General features: G+C 38.7%; 1 protein-coding gene and 1 long non-coding RNA gene across 8 annotated transcripts in view; one reads left to right on the top strand and one right to left on the bottom strand.

Annotated features, from left to right (window-relative positions):
* Rad51b (RAD51 paralog B) overlaps window positions 1-23888 on the top strand; it is a 515139-nt gene that overhangs the window by 86421 nt on the left and 404830 nt on the right. The gene's annotated exons all lie outside the window — the stretch shown is intronic.
* LOC146892356 (uncharacterized) lies at window positions 7756-8961 on the bottom strand. Its single transcript, XR_015004409.2, has 2 exons — window positions 8847-8961; window positions 7756-8609 (listed from the first exon to the last, which is right to left on the bottom strand). It is a non-coding gene; the product is annotated as an uncharacterized LOC146892356 (long non-coding RNA).

The raw sequence follows: 23888 nt of genomic DNA, 5'->3' as shown, positions 1-23888 counted from the left end.
CTTTGCTCTTTATCCTGTGACTCAAAAGTCAGAAGAGTAAGGCAGAAAGAGTCTTACTTCACCAGTGGGGGTATTTCGGGCTTATCTGGGTTTAGAGCATATTTTAGCAGAACTAGTGGTAATTTATGTAAATAGCAGTTGACGTTATGCTACGCTCTTGTTTCGTGAGGTGACTCATGTGGTTTCTGAGTTGTTTATGGTTCACCCTGAAGGTTCCTCATTGTCATAGGGGTGTCTTTCATCGCTTTTTGCTCATTTGCCAAATAGTGACACTTTTCTCTTGTCTTATTAAAGCGATGGAACCATTTTGTAGCATATGGAAACATTTTTGCCCCTCATGTTCTTTTCACAAATAACCCCATGTGACTTGCAAATGTTGTGAAAGCAGTAGATATTTCCAAATGCTTTGTGAATGATTAAACTAATATATCCTTAGGTACTGAAAAGGGCTTTCACAGAGACAAAGAAGGCCAGGATGAAATATGGCCTTGCTTTCAAAGAAACCTAGTTCTTTTCATGCAAATTCCGTAATTTCTTTTATTGTTCCTATCATACCAGTATTTTCACAAAAGATTTAAGAGTCATCTTCTTAGGTAACCAGGTACTGTAAACCTACATGTACAAAATTTTCTTCAGTTTTATGGATTGAAAAAAATTATAACTGAAAATATAATTGAAAAAAATTATAACACTTCCAAACTTTTAAACTGTAGTAATATATTTTGAAGTATCATTGTCAATATTAAGTACACAGGTGTGTAATATTTCAAACAGCATAGAGTAAATAAAGAATGTCTATAATATTAATGAGGGACATATAGTGAGAGAAGTGAGGCTAAATTTTGTTAAACACTTAGCAAATGTTTATATTTAACAAATGATGTACCTGAACAAAACAAGACCACTTAGAAAGATTAGCAATATTTTATTGAAATTGAGTGCATGTCCTGTGGTTTAAGCTTGCTCCTAAATGATGTGTTCAAAAACAACTTTTGAAGGACTAATTGTATAATTGCTGTCTTCAAGGTCGGAGGGTGGGGGCAGTAACCTTCAACCTTATATTAAATTTAAGGTAGAGTATGGCATTCCTCCGAAAAACTGGCAAGAAGGAGGAGTAGCAGGGGAGGAGGAAGAGGGAAGAAGAATCTTACTGACCCCAAACTGAAGCAGGAGTTAGAAATATCAGGGTGTCTAACCTCTGGGAACACTGTAAGAGATTGGCAGTAGACCACCACTCTCTGGGGACTCTGGGAGCCAAAGAAAAGCATGTTTTGTTGTTGTTTTTTTTCCAATGTGATTTCTGAATCATATGTTCTTTGATATCTTGAACAATACCTATAATTACTTCTGCTGTTTTGTGACTTCAGCAGTTCTATAGAAACTTTAATCCCACCTAGTAAAGAATGTTATCCTAAATTTTGCAGAAAGAGCAAGATTAATAAGATATTGCATCTGCCCTTGGAGAACTTATTATCTAGCAAGGGGAAAATAAGTGTTCAAACATATGGAACAGAGAGGATGTAATCTTGGGGGACAAGACAGGTTTGGTTCTTTCATTAACACAAAGGCTTTGTAGAGCAGGTGGTCCGAGTGGCAGCAAGCGAAGGATGCGGGTGAATCAGGTTTGGCAAAGACAACAGCGCAAACCGAGATGGAGCCAGGCTGACGTGGCAGAGGACCCTCAGTTCAGACAGCACAGCACCCCTTTGCGGTCTTTTCCTTTCTTGTTGGTTCCTGGAATTTTGTTTTGTTTTTCTCCCTTGGTTTAATCCAAGAAGAAAATTGATAGGTGGTATATTAGTTAAATTTGAGTCATAAATGTCTCCATTCAGCTTAATGGAATGTTAGATATCTTCAAAATGTTAACTGTTTGGTGTATGTAAGATGATTATAAACAGGGTCTAATTCCTGCCCTCCTAATGCACATAATCAGTTATGAGAAATTTCACTTATGAAATAATGTGAATTATATCAGTAAGCTTTGCTTTAAAGTTCAGTATGTATAAAATATAAGCAAGCCAGGTTGTGTATAATATTTTATATCCCCATTGAGACTCTAGAGTTAAACTGTTCAATATGTTCATCACTAACCATATGTGATTAGTGAATGAAAATTATATACAATGAAAAATTCATTTGCACTAGTTAAGTTTCAAGTGTTGAGTAGTTACATATGGCTAGTGAATAGCGTACTACTGGCCAGCGTAAATATTAGACATTATAAATATTCTCCCCTGGGAAATAGTGTTCTAGAGGTGTATTGACATTTTAATTGTGTCAGTCATGTGAGTGACCTTTCATTCATCTGTTCAACCAAACTTCATGAAATGCATGTTGTGGTGGCTAGTGTTGTCAACCTGAAAGTGCCGGAATCACCTGTGAGATGGTCTTGCTTGCGGAGAATTATCTGGGTTGTGTTAGCTGAGATGGGAAGACCAGCCCACTGTGAGTGTTGCCATTCCCTGACTGGCATCCTGGGCTGTAAATGGATGAAGGGGACTGAGCGGCATGTATACATATTCATTATTCTCTTCATCTGAGTGTGGATACAACGTGACCAGTTGCTTCAAGTTTCTACTGCCTTGATATCCTCCCCCCAGGATAAACTGTACCCTGAACAATGGGCTAAAATAAACAATCCTTAAGTTGTTTTTGTCAGGGTATTTTATTACAGGAACAGAAAAGAAACTTAAATTGGAAATTGGTATCAGAAGTGGGGTTGTTGCTGAACCTGACTATGCAGTTCTTAGGCCTTTGTTTGGAACTGGTTTTCAGGATGAATATGAAAGACTTTGGAACTCGCAGCTTAAAAAGTCCTTGAGTGCAGCAAGCAGAGCATAATGGGACATTATAAAGGGAAGCTTGAAAGACAAGAATGCTGAGAAATGTGTGTAGTGGAGGTCTGGAGGTCTGGCTCATGTGGTTTCGGGGGCGGGGACAAGAACACTGTCAGGAATGGTGCTGGGGCCATTAGTGTGATACTATGGGAAGAATCTGATTGCATTCTGCATGTGTTTTGAGAACTTAAGTGAAGTTGATTTTGAAGATAATGGGCTAATTTGTTTGGCAGAGGGAATTTCAAGACAGTAGAGTATATGCCAGTGCTGAGAAAGCAGCTGTCATTGTTAGAATTATTACTATTAAAGAGAAACTTTAGCAAAGGTGTTTTGTGGGCAAAATCCCACTCCTTGGTTACTTCATTTTGTAAAGATTCAGGTTTATTTAAAAGAAAAAAGCCTAAACTGAAGGAATTCCCTGCACCTCCAAAGAACTGCCTAGGAAAAAAAACTGTCTTCCAGGGTCGCACCCAGCAGCTGATACATCTAAGGGAACTGGGCTCTAGGCTAGGTGGTAGCAAGCTTGGCAAGATCACATATATGGTATTGATTTTTAAGGCATGAAAAATATAAGATTGAGGGAATTTTGGTAAAAAGCTGAGACTAGGCAATGTTTGTCAGGGTTGGAGTCCCTACAGAGAGGTCCCAAGAGTAGATTGTATGAAGCTGTGATGGTGAAGGCTAAAAGCAATGGAGACCCCAGGATGTTGAAGATGCCAGAACCACCGGAGCTCTGCCAGTAGGCAAACAGACTTCTGTATGGAGCAGAGTTAACTCAAAAGAGTGGCATGTGCTATAGGCAGCAGACTGTAAGGGTGAGGTTTCCTGAGCTCTTTGGAGCATAGCCAGTTTCATAATGAGTCCTAGGTGCCAGATAAGGAGCTATAGGACTTGGTGTTTGCCCTACTGGGTTACTGCTTTGCTTTGGGGTGATTGTTTCTTGCTATGCCCTGGTTTTTCCATTTTGGAATAGGACTGTTTGCTCTGTGCTGCTATATTCTTACGGTTTGTAACTTGTTTTTGGTTTTATAGGAGCTCACAGTTAAGAGACTTTGGACTTTCAAAGTGTTGGAGCTGTTAGCTATGGGTGTTTTAAAGTTGGAATGCATTTTACATGATGAGATAACCTGAGACTGAGGAGACAAGGAACAAAAAGTAACAACTTAAGAAGTGGTGTGCTTCCGTGTCAAGCTGATAGGGGTAGAGTTGTGATGGACAGTCTTATCAACCCGTCAGACTCTAGAGTCACCTGGGAGATGGACCTGGGCGATATCTGTGTTATGGTAACTGAGATGCTCACTGTGGGCACACCATTCCTTGGTTGGTATCCTAGACTGTGTAATTGAAAAAAGGAACCCGAGCAACATCATGCATTCACTGCTGGCTTCTTCTGACTGCAGATGTAATAGGACCAGAGCTGCTTCAAGCTTCTGCTGTCTTGAACTCCCCACCATGGAGAACTGTGGGCAAAACCCCACTTCCTTCTTGAAGTTGCTTTTCTTAGGTTTTTGTTTTGTTTGTTTTGTTTTAATCGCAGCAGCAGAGATAGAAACAAAGACACAGTGTGGCTCATGCTTTGCTAGAGTTGGGTGGAAGATTCTTTTCCGTCCTCGGAGAGGTTGAGATAAGGGAATAGATGATAAAATGGGATCTGGCAAGCACCAGCAGAGAGGGGAAAAGAAGAGCTGGGAAAGTTTGAGAAGTACAAAAGCAAAGCTCTTGCCCCCAGGGAAAGTTGAGTAAGGTTTGGCTTGGTTGCCTTTGGCTTGATTAAGTTGAGAGGGAGTAGAAGTCGTGATTAAAGCAATGTGAAATACCTGGATGTGAAAGGGCCTGGCATATTTGACTGAAAGATGCTCATTGTGCCTGCAGCCCAGGCAGTCTCTGATGTCTCCATGCAAAATTTGTCTTTCTTATGATGCATTTCAAAACCAGAGCCTTTTCTTTTTCAAAACTGAAGATAAGGCTGCCATGGGGGAAGCACCTGCATTCCCAGCTGCCTGGGAGGCCGTGTCAGGAGGATCCTTGAGCCTTGCTCTTGGTCCTCTGGCAATAGTAAAGTATTGTTTCTTATTAGAAAACAAAAAACATAAATCCTTGATGAAGAAGACCCTGGCTCCTTCCCACTATTTGGGAAGCTTCTTTATTTATTTTTTAAATGTTTTATTTACTTGGTGTTCATGTGTGTTTATGTTCGTGGGAAGCCATGTAGGTGTGGAAGTCAGAGGAGTCTGTTCTCTCTTTCTGCCATGTCCATCACACCAACTGAACTCAGGCCATCAGACTTGGCAACAGGAGTCTTTACCTCCTGAACCAGTTTGATAGCCCTTGGGAGGCCTTGTATGTTTATCTCATATTTGTAGATCTCACAGTCAAAGAAGGACAAGAAAAAGGGAAAGACAAAAACTACAGGGGCTAGGCAGTGGTTGTCAGGATGTGGCTCACAAACTCCTTGGGGGCTGTCAAACGGCCTTTTCACAGGGGTCACCTAAGACCATTGGAAAACACAGATATTTACATTACGATGCCTAACAGTAGCAAAGTTACAGTTATGAAGTAGCAACTAAAGTAATTTTATGGTAGGGGGGTCACCACAACATGAGGAACTAAATTAAAAGGGTTGCAGCATTAGGAAGGCCAAGAACCACTGGGCAGAGAGATGACTCACTGGTTAAGAGTACTAGAGTTTGGTTCTCAGTTTCCAAATGAGATGGCTCATAACCATCTGTAAGTCTAGCTTCAGAAGATCTGATACTCTTTTACAGAGTCTGTGGGCACCTGCAATGTGTGTGTGCGTGCATGTATGCGTGCATGTGTGTGTTCTGTGTGTGTTACATTAAATTTAGAATAATTTTAAAGATCTTCTTTCTAGGCATTTTATTATAGTTTCTCATGAAAAAAAATGTTAAACTTTGTCGGTTATACTTCCTGGAATTCTTGCTGTCTATTCTCAGTTACTGTGTCTTGAGTAAATAATCATTTAAAAGTTTAAATACTTCATTTTTAGTTTAGCTTTTGTAGATTTCTAGTAAAATTAAAATTTGTTTTGAAAAAGTAATGACAGTCTTATCCTAGAAGTAATACATTTATTTCTGCATCTCCATCTGTCCGTGTATATGTGTGAATGATTGTCTGGAATGATTCAGTGATTGGTGGATATTTTCAGTGATGAGATTTTTAGGTGATTTGCTACATTTTGGGGGATGTTTTCTATTTGATTATTTGCAGTGAGGAAACTTTAACAAAATGCTATAGTGAATTGATTATGGTGAAAAATGAATGTGCGCTCATACCGCTTTATGACTTTCTCTTAAAGTTGACTGTGCCTTTCCTCTCTGTCACTGTGACCAGCAGCATGGGGTTTCATGGATATGCTATTTCTTCCAGTCCTCATCTCAGCTTCTTCCTTTTAATGACAGAGATGGACTTGAATCTTTCTAAGTGGTGCCATTTTTCTCATAAATAGAACAATTTATAACTCTTGACCAAGCACTTCACATAGAATATAGTCAAAAGCTATGCATATTAGATCATTTTAACCAGGTTTTGGCTGGATTCCCCATTTCACCCCCTCTATTTTTGTGAGCTAGGCATTGAACCGAAATGTTTTTGCATGTTAGGTCTCCTCTGAGCTTAACTCCAGTACTTAGCATCAGTATATTGAAGTTAAAGGGTTCTTTGAAAACCACGAATCTTTTCCTAACATCAAGTTCTTAACTAGCATCCTACAGTGAACAGAAGTGAATGGAATGGAGCCTACATTTCCTGGTATTCTATGTTGTTGTTTCCCCAAAAATTTATACAGAGAGAAGGTTAGAGATCAGTTGGTAAAAGCTCTTGCTGGGGAAAGCTGACAACCTGTGTTTGGATTCCCAGAACCCATGTCAATCTAGATGTGGTGGCACACATCTGTAATCCTATGGCTCCCACAGCAAGCTGGGAGCCTGATAGAAGACTTGCCTGGAAACTTCTGGGCCACCTAGGTTAGTGTACAGAACAGAGAGCAGCAGAAACGAGAGGGACCCTGCCTCAAAATAAGATGAATGGCCAGGAACTTCAGAGATGTCCTGTGACTTCTGCATGCCCATCATGGTGTGTGAGCATGTGCGTGTGCTCACAGACACATTCATAAATGAGCAAGTAGAAAAATAAGAGAGGCAACATAGAGAAGGTGAGACCCTCATCGTAGCCCACTTCACATGCATAGTGCCATGTAAATATCCAGGAATGCGCTTCGTCTATAAACATTTTCTTCATCACAGAAAGAGGCTAGCTGTTTGGCCATTACTGAACCTTCAAGCCCCAGGAATTAGACAGGAAAGTTAATGGGATTCTGGTAAGGAGAGCAGTCACTTGTAAAACATTTACAGTGGTTACTGAGAGTAAATAAAACAAAAATTTTCAGCTGGCAGAGGGTTAAACGCCAAGTTGCTCCCACGTGCGACAGTCCTGGGGAAGATGCACCCCTCATGTCTTCTATGAAGCCGTCACTCAGTCCTTCAGAGTGGTGGGGGCAGGGAATATTGCTTCTTTGTTTCTGGAGCTGATTTATTTAGTTATGATTTCAGCATGCCTACAAGGCAAACCCCAGAAAACATTGCACAACAGCATTAACCAGAGCAAATGGTGCTTTTTTTCCTATACCTCCTGCAAGGTCTTTAAAATAAAACAGCAGTGAGGTTTCCGCCCCCTCCACTCCTTTTCCCTCAAGTTGTTTAAATTGCTCGGGTTATGTTTGACCAGTGGGTGTGACAGGCTTTAGAATCTTAAGTGGTAGTGCAGGTTCCTGAGCAAGACAGAAATTTCAAGGTGATGTGACTCCATTGTTGGGCCGTGTAGAATGTGAGGTAGCAAGAGGCACTGTGGTCTACAGAGGCGGCTCTTAGCAGTTTTTAATCTTCTTGCTAAAAACCCTGTGTTATTGTTATTGCACATTTATTTGGGAAAGCAAAAGAAATTTGACAGAAAAGTGAAACAAACCATTTGCCTCATATTTTCTTCCCACAGAGCCACTTTGACAAGATTATCTTAATATTGTTAAGTTTTGATTCTCCTGCCTCAGGTTAGCATCATCGCCATTGTTGCAGGCTTGAATTAAGCACACATGACATTTCACTGGGTACATAGCATAGGGAAAATTAGCAAACGAGAGCCTTATCCTGAGGAACTTAGTAAGAATTTGTATCTGAGCAAGATGTTAAATAAACTTGAGACTCATTTTTCAATGCACACATCATCCACTAGCTCTCTTCCCATATTCTCTATCTTCATTAATGACATCTACATCCTCCCAGTGGAAACCTCACATTCATTTTGAGTCCTCATGTTTCCTTAGTCTCCACGACCAACCTATCAACAAAGTCCTGTTTCCCCTACCTCACAAGCTGCCGTTGAAAGTGTTCGTTCTCTTTTTGCCATCCCCGAAGCCATTGCTCTGGATAGACCCTTTCATCATTCACTGCTGTTCTTTGGCAAGCCTCTTATCTACTTTGTCTTCCTCTTTCGCAATCTCACTGTTTCCACGTGCTTTTGGTTATGCTGGTCCTTGTCCCACGCTGCACAGAGTCCTCCACCCTGGCTAGTATTGGAAATATTGGCTGCTAGTATTGGAAGAACTGAGTGAGGAAGCCAGGGGTTTTAAAGAATACTGTTAGCTGGGAATGAATGGTGTATCTGTAATCCAACTCTTGGCTTTGGCAGAAAGATTGTCTTGGAATTGAAGCCAGTTTGTACTCCAGTGAATACCAGGCCAGTCCAGGGTATGTAGCAAAACTGTCACCAAACAAAAAACAAACAACAACAGCATAAAATAATCACAGATATGACAAATGGAACAAGTCACTGAGCATCAAAGGCAGGATCAGAGCAGAGTTCAGACTACCTTCAGACCAGGAAAACTGAGATGCAGCTCTTATTTTTGCAGGTAGAGATGAAAGAAAAGATACACAGAAAGTTTTTGAGGTGGTGATTAAGTTCAAGAGTTAAGAAAAAACTCATACCGGCACCTACCTATGGCTTCTGCTGTGTCTTGCTTTTCAAGAGTGCAATGAGTAGATAGGAACCAAGAGTTTCACATTAGTGCTTTAAAAAACTTAACAGCTTTGGGGCTATGGGTATAGTTCAGTGATCAAACATAAGCTTAGTCATGTGTGAGGCCCTGGGTTCAATCTCCAGCAAAAACAAAACAAATAAAACCAGACCTCACAAGCTGGGTGTAGTGGTTCATGCCTTTAGACCCAGAAATTTGAAGACTGAGATTGGGAGGGTTGCTATGATTTCCAGGCTCTAGTGAGTGCTAATCTAGCCTGGACTATTGAGTGAGTACCCTGTCTGTAGAACCATAACCAACCAACCAAAACAACAACATATCTAGAAGACCCAAATATGGCGACTTTAGAATAGATCCAGTGCAGGACAATAGAAACTTTGACCTAGAAAGGAAGGGGACGGACCGGTCTCACACCTGTGCCTAGTCATGCTGACTCATGCAAGCTCACACTCAACTCTTTTCCTTTTATCCATGCCTTATTCTTTTGAACTAGTTTTATTATAAAAGTAGTATATTAATATATACAAATATTCAGAATATCTCTAAAGTTCCCCTCACCTCCGTCATGGCAACATTTCCTATTTCGTCCCCACCTTCAACTTAAATCAGTGCCACTGTCATTTGGTTTCTATCTCCGAGGACCTTTTCTTGTGTATCCACTTGGGGAGGATGTGCAACTGGATAAACAGGCTTATTCAGGCATGCAATTCTGTCTTGGTGGGAGTGCTCCTCACAGATGCTTACTTTGTCTCTCATCCTGAAAACTTACTTTCTTTGATTCTAGACTATAACTACATCATTTCCTGTTACCGCAGATGGATGGTTTAATCACTTTTTTTTTCCTTTTTGCTTCTACACAGTAGAATCTTTGGAGTTTTCTTAACTCTGTTGTCTTCTTTTCATAGTAATTGCACATGCACAGTTGGGAAAAATTTACTAAGGTGGTATAGGTTTGAGGCCAATTAAAATATGAAGAAAGTTATAATTGTTGGCTGAGGGGGAAAGTTTTCCTTAAAAATTAGACGCTGTTGGAGTAAGTTCAGAGAACAACCCTGTGCTAACTCTGTTAGCTTCCCACTCCTCAACTGCTGCTGCTGCTGAAAATTAAATATTCCTGGATTTTGGTGGTTTGTCCACATCTGCTTTTCTCTTTCTCATATGCTGCGAGTTCTCCCCCCTCGATTGCTTCTGTTAGAACAAAAATTCCCAAATTAATTCAAGAAGTAAACTTGAAGTCTGTGAAAAGAGAGGACTTCTGTCATCTTTTGCAGCTCTGAGATTCACTTAAGCTATTGGAATCTTTTCAGAGAATACAGTTTGTTGTTGATTTAGGTTGTAGCTAATTGCGAACATAAATAATGAAATTGATGAAACCTGTGCCGCATACGGCCACTAATTTCTAGAAGAATATTAGTAATGATCATTGAATGTTCCAAGCAAACCTGCCAAGTTATTTGGTAATTGTCAATATTATTTTCAGCCAACTCTTGACTTTCCTAACTCAGACTGCTAATATTTGATTGTTTTTGTTATATAAAACTAAGAAATAGAGGAACATGAGTTTGTGAGAAAGTGCTTGACAAAGGTTTGCACTCAATTTGCTTTGAGTGTCAGACTCTTTGGAGGCACCACCAGTTGTTGGGAGCCAAGAATTAGAGAACAATTCCAAGGCCATTACTTTTGCTTTGCACTTCTACGTCCTCCTTGTTTACTTGTAGTATGTAGTAAATTGTTTTTCTTAACTGACCCAAGTATGTTTTGTGAAATGATACAGACCATCACAGGGTTATTTTATGCTTCACAATAGAGATGCAATTGAATGGTGGTGGTGGATCATTGTTTAAGATCTTGAAAGCAAGAGAAGTACTCAGAGCAGGTCATGTCACTTTCTGTTTCTTGGAGGCGAAGTGTGCTCTGTCAGGTGGAGCACTCTCATGGAGACCTGCTCAAGTGCTGAGTCTAAGGCCTCTGCAGCAGCCATCCAGGATGCATTTAGTTCTTTCCAGCTCTAACCTCTTAGCTACTTGTCTGTTGGTCTTCCATAAAGCTCTATTTGTGTGCTGATTTTTGCTCTAATATTCTTCATGAGTGCTGTCTTTTAGGTACCCTCCAAATAGAAAGTCATGTAAACTTTCTCCTTTGCTCGGTATAATGTGCTTTGTGTTAGAAATCCTGCCAGATTCTCTTGCTAAATTCCATTTTTATAATTTCTGATTGGTTGCTTGTTATTATAAAGCCATAAAAAGACTCTTACCCTGTTAATGAAATAAACAGTATATTTTCTCATAAAGAAAAAAAAGTTGTACATAAATGTAGATATTGTTTGGAGAGACCAGTTTAAAGAAATTCCTCTTTTTCTTTTTTCATTTTCTTCTTCCCAAGTTGCTCTCACTTGTTTCGTATAGGGAGTCTTCCAATGTTTGGTGTCGATTTGGGGAACAAAAGTGACACTTGATTGCCCGACATCCCATAGCCTTTGCTGTGTATTTTCTGCTCTGGGGTCTATTTTGTTACAATGTAAAAATATTAAACATTGCAATTTAAAATTATATATTCCACAATCAAGTATTTGTAAATACATATGAAACTCGTGAGTATAACCTGTACTGAGATAGGATGGCCGTGTTTATAGCATGGAGGTAAATCACTCTGAGATGTTTTGGATCAGGCTCAGTGACTGCAAGATATTTAAACTGATGTTGTAAGAAAGTTTTTTTTGTTTTGTTTTGTTTTGTTTTTCTTATTCAGCAGTTTCATGTAAACTGAAACTATAACTTGTGTTTGGTTAGTTTGCAACTTAAGTTTGTTATACTTCTTATGCCAATAGAACTTTTATTTCTGTCTGTAGAGTTAGCATTTTTCATAGAATATGGTTGTGTGAGTTAAAAAAAATTACTGTTTTGAAATCTCTTCAGCTTTCGAAACCCGTCAGTAGGCAGGGATGTAGTTGGAGAGGACAGCTAGGGACTTGCTTTGCATCTTTGTTTCTTCGTCTGCAGATGTAAACTGACTAGAAGCTTTATGCTTACACATAAATTACTGTTGCAGAGTGGGTGGAAGGCAATGGGCTGCAGTAGACTGTACTTGACTTTGAACTGAGTCTTGAAGAACACCTGGTTCTTGATATTTTCCAGACTGCTCCTGGGAGAGTTTTTCTTCTGTGATTGCTGAATGTCACGTGATTGTTTGCTTCATTTTGTCTTGATGGCAAGACTTGCTGTTTATTTTCTAACTTCAATGGAATCTTAACACGTTGCCTTGGGTGAATCAGATCACTTTACTTTGCCTCAGTTACTCCATTTGGTAAATGGCTGTATAATTTTAGATTCATTTAATTTATTGGAGCCGAGCTTTTTATAGCTGTGTAGAACTAGCTTCAATATAAATAAATTTAAGACTTAGGATAGTTTTGCTTCAATAGTGCATCCCCCCACCTTTAAGACGTCTACTGCCTGTTTCTTTATCTGGAATAAAAGCAATAGTTTGGCATCTGAAATTGTTTGCTTGCCCTGTGCATGTCCTAGCTGGCAGTAGTAATCTTAACCATTTTGTACTCAGGATCTGATTTCTATGTGAGATGCCTATAATTAACTAGTAAGACTTATGAATCTTGTTTATTTTATTTTATTTTAACTTTTTTCAAACATATATCATATACTTTAGGTGGTGTTAGACCTCAGGTAGAGGATTGAATAGTCTCTGAGCTAGATAATTTTTGTCTCCATTGTATTGATATTGTTAAAATAAAATATGTTTAAAAATTACTTTCTCTGATCATTTGACATTATCAATGACAATATTACCTGAACAATCAAAGAAGCTAATGTTTCTTTGGTGTAGTTTTAAAAGTTTAAGACAGCTTTAAGGTATTCAGGAATGTTATGCAAGGAAAAATTATTAGTATATCTTCTTTTCTTGCATGTATTTACCAAAGTAAGAAAAAGAAACCAGAGTTCATCTGAGTTAAAGTATTCTTATTTTATCTTCCCAAGAACACAACGACTTTGTAATATATGTAAAAATTCAATTCTACATGTAATATATAATGTATAATATATATATACAAATATAAAAACTACTTTATATGTAATATCAAATAAGGTGAGTCTGTTTTCTGATTAGCTTTCAAGTTGGTACACATTCTGTGTGTGTGTGTGTGTGCGTGCGCGCGTGCGTGCGTGCGCACAGCTGGAAACAATCCATGCTTGTGCTTGCCAGGAAAGCATTCTGCTGTGCTACACCCCAGCCCTGATACATGCTCTTGTTTCTCTGTTTCATTTACTCTTCTTTTATCAGAGAAATGTTGTTAAATATGATTGTCTGAAATGAAACTTGATAGTCATATTAGATTCTTTTGGTCGGTGTTACTATCACACCATGAATTAAGAGCTACTTTGCCAACCCACTCATTTGGAAAACTCTCATCTCACATTTTACTTAAAACCCATGACTTCTGCTGGAAGGTGCATGATGGGGCAACAATAAATTTCTAAATCTAACTCTTCCTAAAATTCCCAGTGGCTAAATTGCTTTGTTTGAGCCAACATAAGGCTAGGGATTGGTTAATTCCAAGTTCAGCATTCTTTTAGGGCTAGGTCTATGATAGATAGCTAGAGCCGTAGATATAAAAATGTCAACATGGTGATGACAGTGTGATTAGCCATCTCTATCAACAAGAGACACTCAGTCCTATCTGAGGCCCCTGGAGTGTTAGTAGTGAAAATTCTGGCTCCACCCATGAGAATGAATGATTTTGAGGGTTTTGGATTAGAGCCTAAAGTGGGTTTGAATCTGACCTGGAATCTACTCTCTACCTGTAAGTAAACTGGGTGCTAAGTTATAAAACTAGATCACAGTGAAGCTTCCTGGTAGGATCCATTGTGAAAGTGAGCATTTGGCAGGAAGAAGTTCAACAGACAAATGTGTGCCATGACCAGACTTAAAACAACAAACAACAAAAACTCTGCACACTGGCGAAGTGGATTTTATGTCAATTATTCATGCTAAACGTTCCCTGTATATATCAACTCCTCTGTACTTCTCATTTGATGAAAATTTCAAACTGTGGTTTGATGGGGGTGGGGGGCAACCCCAAACCCAAACCACGTAGGACAAATTGAATTACAGACCTGGTGTGGTCCTTTAACTCAGTTACATCTAATTTGTGTTATTTTAGTCGTCCTGGGGGGCAGCTGTTTTGTGTAAAAGCCCACAGATATTTTCAATGTAAGAATTTGTCCTGATTACAACTTCTTAAGATTGGTACTGGCTGTTATTTATATTTTAAGTGGCAAAATTGTAGATTAATTTGGGACCATTTTAAAAATTGAAAATTTTGTTGTTCTTTGAATAAACTTAAAAATTGAGCATTCAGTGTTCACTTTAAATGTCAGTTTTTAGACATTCCATTTTCTTATGCTTCTTAACTGCCTTTGCAAAGTGGTTCCCTAATTACTTTAGGTAGTTATCACTCATAAAAGCTGTTTGATATTTTAACCCCCAATTTAGGATAATTTGGGAAGAAAAACATGCAAGATTATGAATTTCGGATCGTGTAGGTCAGTATAATTAAGATGGAGGGCAGAGTTAGGATTGGGTGTGGAGGTGAAAACTTAAAGAAGTGTTGGAATTGCAGTCATATGACAACCACAAAGAGTTTACACAAAACCCACTCAAACACTGCTTTCTCCAAGTCCCCTTGATGGCTTCAGCCTTTATTACTTATCTATTGCTGTAACAAATTGCTTAAAAGTTAATCTTAAAACAAGGAACACTTGTCATGCCCATTTCTATGGACCAGAGATACCCCATTTGTCTTGCGAGCATGATAAAGTTGAGACAGTAAGTGCTGACTGTTTGGAGAGTGGACACTCTCAGTCTGAAACTTTTAGTGTTCCACACATACGTAGCTTCTAAGTTTTGTCCTGTGTGGTGTTTTAAAACCATCCTTTAGAAAGAGACTCACATTTCTGCCTCCTTTGTAATAATCAATTAGGATTTGTTGGTCTAATCTTCAGGTTTATATTTGCCTCCCAGGCATTCAAATCCTACCATAAACCAAACTTCCTCCATTTATTCAACTGCTTCTTTAAAAAAATTATTTAGTAAAAATTCATGCCCATGAATGCTTGCCTTCATGTGTGTCTGTGTGTGTATGTACGTGTGTGTGTGTGTGTGTGTGTGTGTGTGTACCACATATGTGCCTGGTGCCAACAGAGAGGAGATAAAAGCTTTGATCGTCTGGAACTGGAGTTTTTGACAAGTTTGAGCTACCCTGTCAGTGTTAGGAGCCAAATCTGGGTTTTTCTACATGATCAGCAAGCTTTTCTAACCACTGAGCCATCACTCAGCTCCTCAACCTTTCTTTTAAAGCAAACCTCTACTTTACTTAAGGTAATTGCTTCTACCTTAGTCTCAACTCCATCTTAATCCCTAAGAGCACATGCAGAAATTTGACTTTCTTGCTTTATTCCTTTACTTAGGCCGTCTACCCTTGTGTCTTTTGAACTCTCACTGAGTCCGTCCACTCAAATCTCATTATGTTCCTTCCACTCTCGTAAAACGCCACTTCAGACTTTCCTGGCTCAACGAGTTACTAAACTTCAAATTCCTGGTGTATTAACATATAATGCCAAACGGTTTATTTCTTTATTTTTAATTAGTTTAAGTGGGTTAGTTAATTTCTCTTTCCAAAGAGAATTCCAATTTTCAGAAAACAATATCCTTTACTTCCTGTGTGCTTTTGCAGTGTGTTCTGCTTGCATGCTGATTGATTGAGAAGTTAGGAACCTTGACTGTAAAAACTTCTCCTTGTGATGCTGATGAATGGCGGATAACTCCCAGAGCCATTCATGCAGATTAGCTGACTTCAGTACAGTGTGTGGCTATGTTTTGTCATTTTCTCAATGAATTGCTGTATGAGGAGATTAATTAAAGAAAAACTTTTCCTTCTGGCTAACGATCAAAATTGTCATTTAGTCTTGAATTGTCAAAACAAAAGTGCACACTTGCTTGGAGCAGGACAGATGCTAACTAGCAAGTAACTCAGGGGCTCTGACCCCTATCCTACGTCAGTTTGAGCTGGCCAGGCTCTTTGGCTGACAGAAGCAGAATTTACTAGATAAACAAGGAATCTACTTCTGTCTTTTCTTCAAAGTTTCATGAATTTGATGGTCACACACATACAGAAAGGGCAAATAACTGAAATTTTGTTTTTGCATCTTCTCATTCACCTAGAAAAGTTAAAATAAAATAATAATACTATGAATTTACAACCCAAAACATAGCCTAAAAATAATTGTGTTCCATAGTATTCTTGATATTTCTAGTACAGCCCTGAAGAGTGAGGCCAGAGAGAAAGCCAATGGGAAAGAAGGCCGGGTTCTTTTGGTGACTTTAAGTTCTATGCTTTTGTTAATACATAACTCTATTCATGTTATTAGTTCTGCTAATATTCTTTGCTTTTCCTCCTTCTCTTCCTCCTCCATCCTCATTGCCTACTTTTCTGCTCTACTTTTCACCCCTAAAGACATAGGAAGAATGTTTGGTTAAAGTGAGTGTATAGAGGTACGTTTGGCTTTTTTTTTTAAAAATGAAAATAGATTTTTTTCCACATAGTATATTTTGATTATTGTTTCTCCTTCCCCATCTCTTCCCAGATCCTTCCATCTCTTTACCCACCCAACTCCATGGCTTCTTTCTCTCTCTCTCTTTAGAAAACAAGCAGAAAATAAGTAAATACCCCCAAACAAATCAGAATTTTAAAAGAAGAAAAAACACAAAAAACACACAAACACATGCCAAATAAAACCCATAAAAACACAAAATCAGAATTATAATATAAAAGCAAAAGATCAAACGACAAAAAAAATGTTCAAAGCATATAAGACCATAAATCTACATTATGCTGAGTTAGTTTTGTATTGACCATCTACTGTTGGCCGTGGGGCCTAAGTGGTTTCTTTACCAAAGAGACTCCATTGGAAAAAATTGAGCTTTTCCTTTGCAAGCAGTTGCAATGTCTACTTCTCTCTCACAAGGCTGGAACCCCATCTGACTTGAACCTTTGCAAGGCCCCCTACATACTGCAGTGCTCTTTGTGTGTCTCTTTGGTGTGGTGTCCTCCATCCCCTCTGGCTCTTACGATCTCTCTGCCTCCTCTTCTGCAGAGTTCCCTGGGTCCTGAGGGGAGGGGTTTGATTGACATCCCTCTTAGGACTGAGTATCCCGAAGTCTCTCTCTGGGCAGATTGTTCAGTCGCAGCTCTCTCTGTGTTAGTTCCCATCTACTTCGAGAGAAAGCTTCCCTGATGACTCCTGAGTGCAACACTGATTCAACGTTTGACTTTTTCCATTATAGCAGTCTCATATTCTGTTTAGCCTTGGTTTTAGGATACTTATAATTTGAGTCTGTGATTCAGGTTATTATTTGAACGTTTCTGGTTTCCTTGTGGCTAAATTACTGGTGTTTACACAAAACTAAGAACCAACAAAATACAACAAAACAAAAACCAATCTCTTCTCTGTTATTTGTGCATATGTGTGTTTAAGAAAAAAAATTCTTTATTACAGAAACACTTGAATTAGAAAAATTTAAGGACTAGAAAAGGTTACACCTTTTTAATTTTACCTTTGATCCTTACAGCTAATGATTTTTTGGGGAACATGTCCTTGGGAAGGCAAGTCGTAGCAGATATGTCCTTGCCTGCTTTCTGTCCAGTGCCCTCTGCCGCACCACCTCCTGTCCGCAGCCTGGCCTTCCATAGAGCACCCTGCTGGGGTCTGCCCTCTGACATTTCTCGGTTGCCTTCCCTGCAGTCCTGTACTCCTCACGGGTTCCCACCCTGGTTTCTGGAGAGAGGTAGAGAAGTGACTGGGGATTGGCAGCCGTGAAGTATGTCAGGAAGGAGCGTGGGGCAGCTCTTCAGTACTCTACTTAGCCTTCTTTGATGCTGCCCCAGTCAGCCTCATCCCTTTCAGGGCCGCTTCACTATTTGGGTAAAAATCAGCTCACTGACTTGCAAATTTCAGACTCTTTTTCTAAAAACCTCTCATGTCCTGAAGGACCTTACGGTTTTTACGCAGTTTTCATCTTCCTTGATCACCCTGCTGCCTTTTGAACAAATCTGAACATTGCCCTCATGGCAACAGGGGAAGGATTTACCGAGTGCTGTGTTTGCCCATGAGTTTTTGTCCAATCAGGCTGACTTGAAAGTGCGCGTTTCATGGACCGGCATTTGCAAATTGTTTTCCTCCCTACCCTACCAGAGCTGGCAATCTGAAAACGCTTCCATATGCTGGAAGCTGGTCGGTTTATCTTGTTAGAAGGGCGCGTGTGTGTGTTTGGAGAGAGGGGGCAGTGCACTTTCCTCCCTCGTTATCATATAAACATGAAACTGCAAGGTGGACAGATTTTGCAATGAAAGCCCTGAGAGTTCGCTGTAAACATCTCTAGAGCCCCGAGGCTTCACTTCTGTTCAAGATAAGTGTGGAGAGTTGTTTTTACCCCACAAGAGTAAAATTTGAAAGCGCAATTATGATTTGCATATGGCTTGAAAATATTTAATTGAGTGCGGTTAGAACAGAGCATTACACTCTAATTTTGAACAGGCCTGAACATTTTAAGTAAATAAGTGCTTTTGCTTGACAACATCAAGGCATTTTAGAACTGCCACTGGAAGCTCCCTCTCCACGATCTTCCTAGTGGTAGGTGCTCCCCCTTTCCGCTTGCCCTGCCTGCTGTGAGTGGCATTCTCTAAATGCCATCCTGCTCGCTCCTTCCATTGAGTCCTTTTACCCTAATCTCACCACCTTTCCTCTCCAGGCCCCGCATAGTTTCCTTTAGAGAGCCTTCATAATAATCATAATAATTCTACCTGGTTTATTTTTCCATTGTTTTTTTTTTTAGACCACATAGTTCCTCTGTTATTTTTATGTTGATTTATTGAGTTTTGTAAAGTTAATTTCTATCTGTGCTTTACTTCTCAAGCGGAGTTCAGTGCAGTAGAAACACTGTCTTCTGTTGTCCTTGAGTGGAGTTTAGTACGCTTCTAAGCATGTCAGTGTTACATATGTATTTGTTACTTCCTGTTACCAAGTTTAAAATTGGGGCTATTTGAGTAAATCACAAAAATGATCAGACAGGAGCTGAGAGATGGTTTTTGCAAAATGCTAAACACACAGCAGGAGTGCTTTGCCAAACTCTGCACCTTTGTGCTTTAAAACTTTTTATTTATGCTTAGCATTTAGAATTGAAAATCCAGGATTTAATTTCTATTACTATAGGAGCAGACAAAGCCACTTTGTTATTTTTGCAAAGAACAACTCTACGTCCAGGTGTGGTGATATATATTCCACTGCTCTGAAGGGCTGGGTCAGAGGGATGGGCATGAATTCAAGACCAGTCAGGACTCTGTAGAGAGTACCAGGTCCAAGAGAGAGTCAAAGAGAGAACCAACAAGTCAGCAGAGGACTTCCTCTTCCTAAATTAGAGATGAATGAAACTAGAGTGATCAGAGTAGAGCACAGGATTGCTTTAAAGACAAAGGCACAGATGATTGGAGTATGAAAAATCCAGGAAGAGATGCATAAATAGATGGGCAGCTTAGTATTGATAAAAAGTATAATTAACTGGAGAAAGGCTAGCTTTTAAATTTTAGGAAATGATACTGAAATAATTGGATATTTATGTAAAACAATTATTTAAATTACTTTTTGTATAATATGTAAAAATTAACTCAAAATGAATCAGATAAAAGTATAAAATTTATGAAAGGACAAATAAGAAAATTTTTGTTGCGTCAAGGCACAGGTTTCTTATATATACACAACATATAAAAGAACCAATGGATACCCTGGACATCAGAATTAAAAATTTAATCTTTATAAAAAAGAATGATAAGGGGCTAGAGAGATGGCTCATCAGTTAAGAGTACTGGTTGCTCTTCCAGAGGTCCTAAGTTTAATTCCCAGCAATCATATAGCAGCTCACAAACTGCAATATATATATATATATATATATATATATATATATATATATATATATATGTGTGTGTGTGTGTGTGTGTGTGTGTGTGTATGTATGTAAAACTTTCTATAATGAGAGCTGGTGTCCTTATCAGGCATGCAGGTATACAAGCAGGCAGAATGCTGTATACATAATAAATAATAAAGCTTAAAAAAGAATGATAAAACAAACCATAGACTGGGGAGAATATTTGCAATACTTATAATGAATGTGAATAGATGAGATGGGGACTTAGAACCAGAATATATGTTTTCAACATTAAAAAGGAAATCAAACCAACAACAAAAATTATGAACATGCCTGTTGTAAATAATTTGAGAATCTTAGTAGTTGTGCCATTGAAGATATATAGGTGACAAACACAAAAAGAAGCTTGGTGTAAATATTAAAGAAATGTAACTTAAAATCACAGTGAGATGCCTCACCTATTTGTAAAGCTAAAATTAGAAAGACTCACTATGCAAAGCGTTGGTGAGTCTGTGAAGGAAAAAAGCTCTCCTTGTAGACAATGTAAACTGGCACAGTGACTTTGAAAACCTGCGTGGCAATGTTTTAAAATATTAATTATGTACCTACTGTATGATTTAATCATTCACTCTTTTTTTATAGAAGAGAATTGAAAGCATATATTTGTTCAGGCTAGTACAATTGCCACAGCAGCTTTATTTGGCACAGTCAAAAGCTGTAAGCCATGCAAAGACCTACAAGCAGTGAATGGATGAACACGTGGTAGCATATTCATACAGTGGAATAGTACTCAGCAATTTTAGGAATTATTATTACATATATCAACCTGAATGGCTCTCTAAATCATTATGCTGAGTGAAAGAAACCAATTAAAAGAGAATATAAACTTTCACATATAAAACTTCTAGAAAATAAAAAATAATCTATACAGATGGCAGATTAGTGGTTGCCTTGTACTGGGAACAGAGAAGGATTATAGAAAGGTAAAATTAAAATATAGTTTTAATTATACCTTAAAATACTGCAAAGAGATAGTTCATCCATAAAAACAACATTATTTAGGGAGTGGGGGGAATGGGAGGGTATGGGGAGGAGGGGAGGATGTGGAAATTTTTATAAATAAATAAATAAGTAAATAAAATAAAAGAACTATACAAACTGAAAAAAACATTATTTAGCATTTATGTTACTGTTTTACAGACATGATATACATATAAAGGTAACAACGTATATCATGGATAAAGTCTAATGGTTGTTTATGAGCTTTTATTTTATGGTATTGTTAGAATATGATTAAAGTAGACCATTTACTGTGCCCCAGCCATTCATTTTGTATGGAGGATTTGTACTTCTACAGAAAGAATTGCATCTATTTCATATTATTTTTTTATTTATATTATCTCCATCTTATCAAAATTTATATTCATCTTATACTTTCTTGAAACCCTTATATTTTTTCCCATCTTTATTGTGTTCTCTTACCAAAAATTCTTACAAACAGGAGGTAGATCTGTAGGAACTATATAATGGTATTATACCATGTGGTGATTTGAATGCAACTGGCTCCCATAATCTCATAGGGAATGGCACTATTAGGAGGTGGCCTTGGTGGAGGAAGTGTGTCATTGTGTGTGCAGGCTTTGAGGTTTCCTGGTGCGGGAGAATTATCCGTATTCTGTCAATCTGTCAATCATATTTTAATAAAACGCTGATTGGCCAGGCAGGCAGTATAGGCAGGAAAGCCAGACAGGAAGTAGAGGTGGAGAAAAGAGACTGGGAGTATTCTAGGAAGCTCCCTCAGCCACTCCTGCGCAGACCACCGAAGCAGCACCATGTAAGCTGACAGCTGAAAAAGGTACCAAGCCATATGGCTAACACAGAGTAGAATTATGGGTTACCGTAAGATGTAAGAATTAGTTAATAAGAAGACTGAGCTAATGGGCCAATCAGTTTATAATCTTGTGGAGTCTTGTGAGTGATTTTCTTTGGGGTTTGCTGGTTGTGGGGTACCTGGCAGGACAGAAACCCCAACAAGCTGGCCCTCATACTACAGTTTCCTATGCTCAGGATACTGCCCAGTGTCTCAGTCAACTTCCTGTTGCCTGCAAGATGTAGGACTCTCAGCTATTTCTCCAGCACCATGTCTGCCTGAATGTCTCCATGCTCCCCACCATATTAATAGACTGAACCTCTGAAACTGTAAGCCGCCACATCAATGAAATGTTTTCCTTTATAAGAGTTGCCGTGACCATGTTGTCTCTTCACAGCAATAGTAACCCTAAGACATGCTGTATTGGTTAACTGACTCATTTGTAGTATAATTTGGGGAAAGAAATTTTTTACATTTTACCACAAGTGAGGATTCATCAAAAGTAATGACTGCAGTAGTTATAATGAAGAACTAAGCCAAGGAGAGTATTAGAATTCTCAATGTATTTCATGTATTGTGCCTGATTTAGCCATTTTGAAAGTAAACTTAGGTACCATTGGCCCCTTTATATAAATAGAAAAACAAAAAAGGAAAAAGGGTACTATGGAGGCTTCTTCTGCCAGATGAAAGGAGATAGTGCATTTATGCCCACAATGACCACAGTGGACAGTTCCCCACTAATTATCACAGTATGGGAAAGTCAGACAGTTTTACTCCTGTTGAAGCTATTAGTAAGTGATTATTTTATGTATAAAATGGTATTTACTGAATATTTATGGGGGCTGGAAATGTATAGCTCAGTGATACACTACTTACCTAGCACACACAGGCATGGGTTTAAACATCATCGTTGTCATCATCATCATCTTTAGCAGCAGCAGCAACAGCATCATCATCATCATCATCATTAGCAGCAACAACAGCAGCAGTACCACCACCACGACCACCACTGTAAGAACACAAGTGTAAGAGTGACTTATACTTATTTAAAAGTTCTGTGATGATTTCTCTATGATGAGTTGGCAGAAATAATAGTTTCTAATCTAAAAATAACCAAACTTATAAAACTTCACCTCACTTATATTAACAAGCACCTAATATGACCTTTAGTAGTTTGGAGGAGAGAGAGTGACCAACTAAAAATTTGGTAACAAAGTGACAAATTACAAACCAAATGGAGTACACTAAAAATTTCTGAGTGTTATCTCTTAATGAAAAAACATATTGGTCATGGGTAGATGTCAATTGTTACATAATTTCTGCAAGTAAATTAATAGAGTGAGCTAGGGTTTCCTTTTTCTGGTGTGTGTGTGTGTGTATGTGTGTGTGTGCGCGTGCATGCTCACATATTTTATATGTGAGTGCATTTGTGTTTGTATAGATTCATGTGCATTTGCACACATGGAAGCCAGAGGTCAACCTTGGGGGTTCTCCATTTGGTATCTACCTTGTGTCCTGGATCCTAGGGCTTGCCAATTAGGCTAAACCAGGTGGCCAGAAAGCCCCAGGTCTACCTGTCCCTGTCCTCCCAGCACTGAGGATATAAGTGTGAACACTACAACCATGCTTTTATTTTTTTCCCATGTAGGGTCTGTGTATTGAACTAAGGTCTTCTGATTATGTGACAAGCACTTTAGCAACTGAGCTATTTCTCCAGTCAGAGCTAGGTGTTTACTAAAGATTCCATTTGTTCTTAGAGCTCATAGCAATCCTTTATAAGTCAAGTGCTAATAATTTACCCATCTTTCTGAATTTATTCTGTAAAACATGTCTATAGATTACCCATAAACATCAGCAGTATCATGACACCTTACTGAAAGTCTTTCAAAGTCATTCTTTGTTGGTGGAAGCTGTTCATTCGTCCCCGGCTCCCAGACCTGAAATAATCACACAGAAATTATATTATCTAAGTCACTGCTTGGCCACTCACTTAAGCGTATTGCTAGCTAGCTCTTATATCTAGAATTACCCCATTACCATTATTTTATATTTTATTGAGAGGCCCGTGGCCTACCAGCAAGGTTCCACCTGGCATCTTGCATCTTTTTTCTCTGGTGACTCCATGATATCTCTCAACTCT

This window comes from Myodes glareolus, chromosome 11 (genome assembly GCF_982192425.1).
Source record: "Myodes glareolus chromosome 11, mMyoGla1.1, whole genome shotgun sequence".
NCBI lineage: Eukaryota > Metazoa > Chordata > Mammalia > Rodentia > Cricetidae > Myodes > Myodes glareolus.
This window is presented reverse-complemented; position numbering and strand designations above follow the sequence as displayed.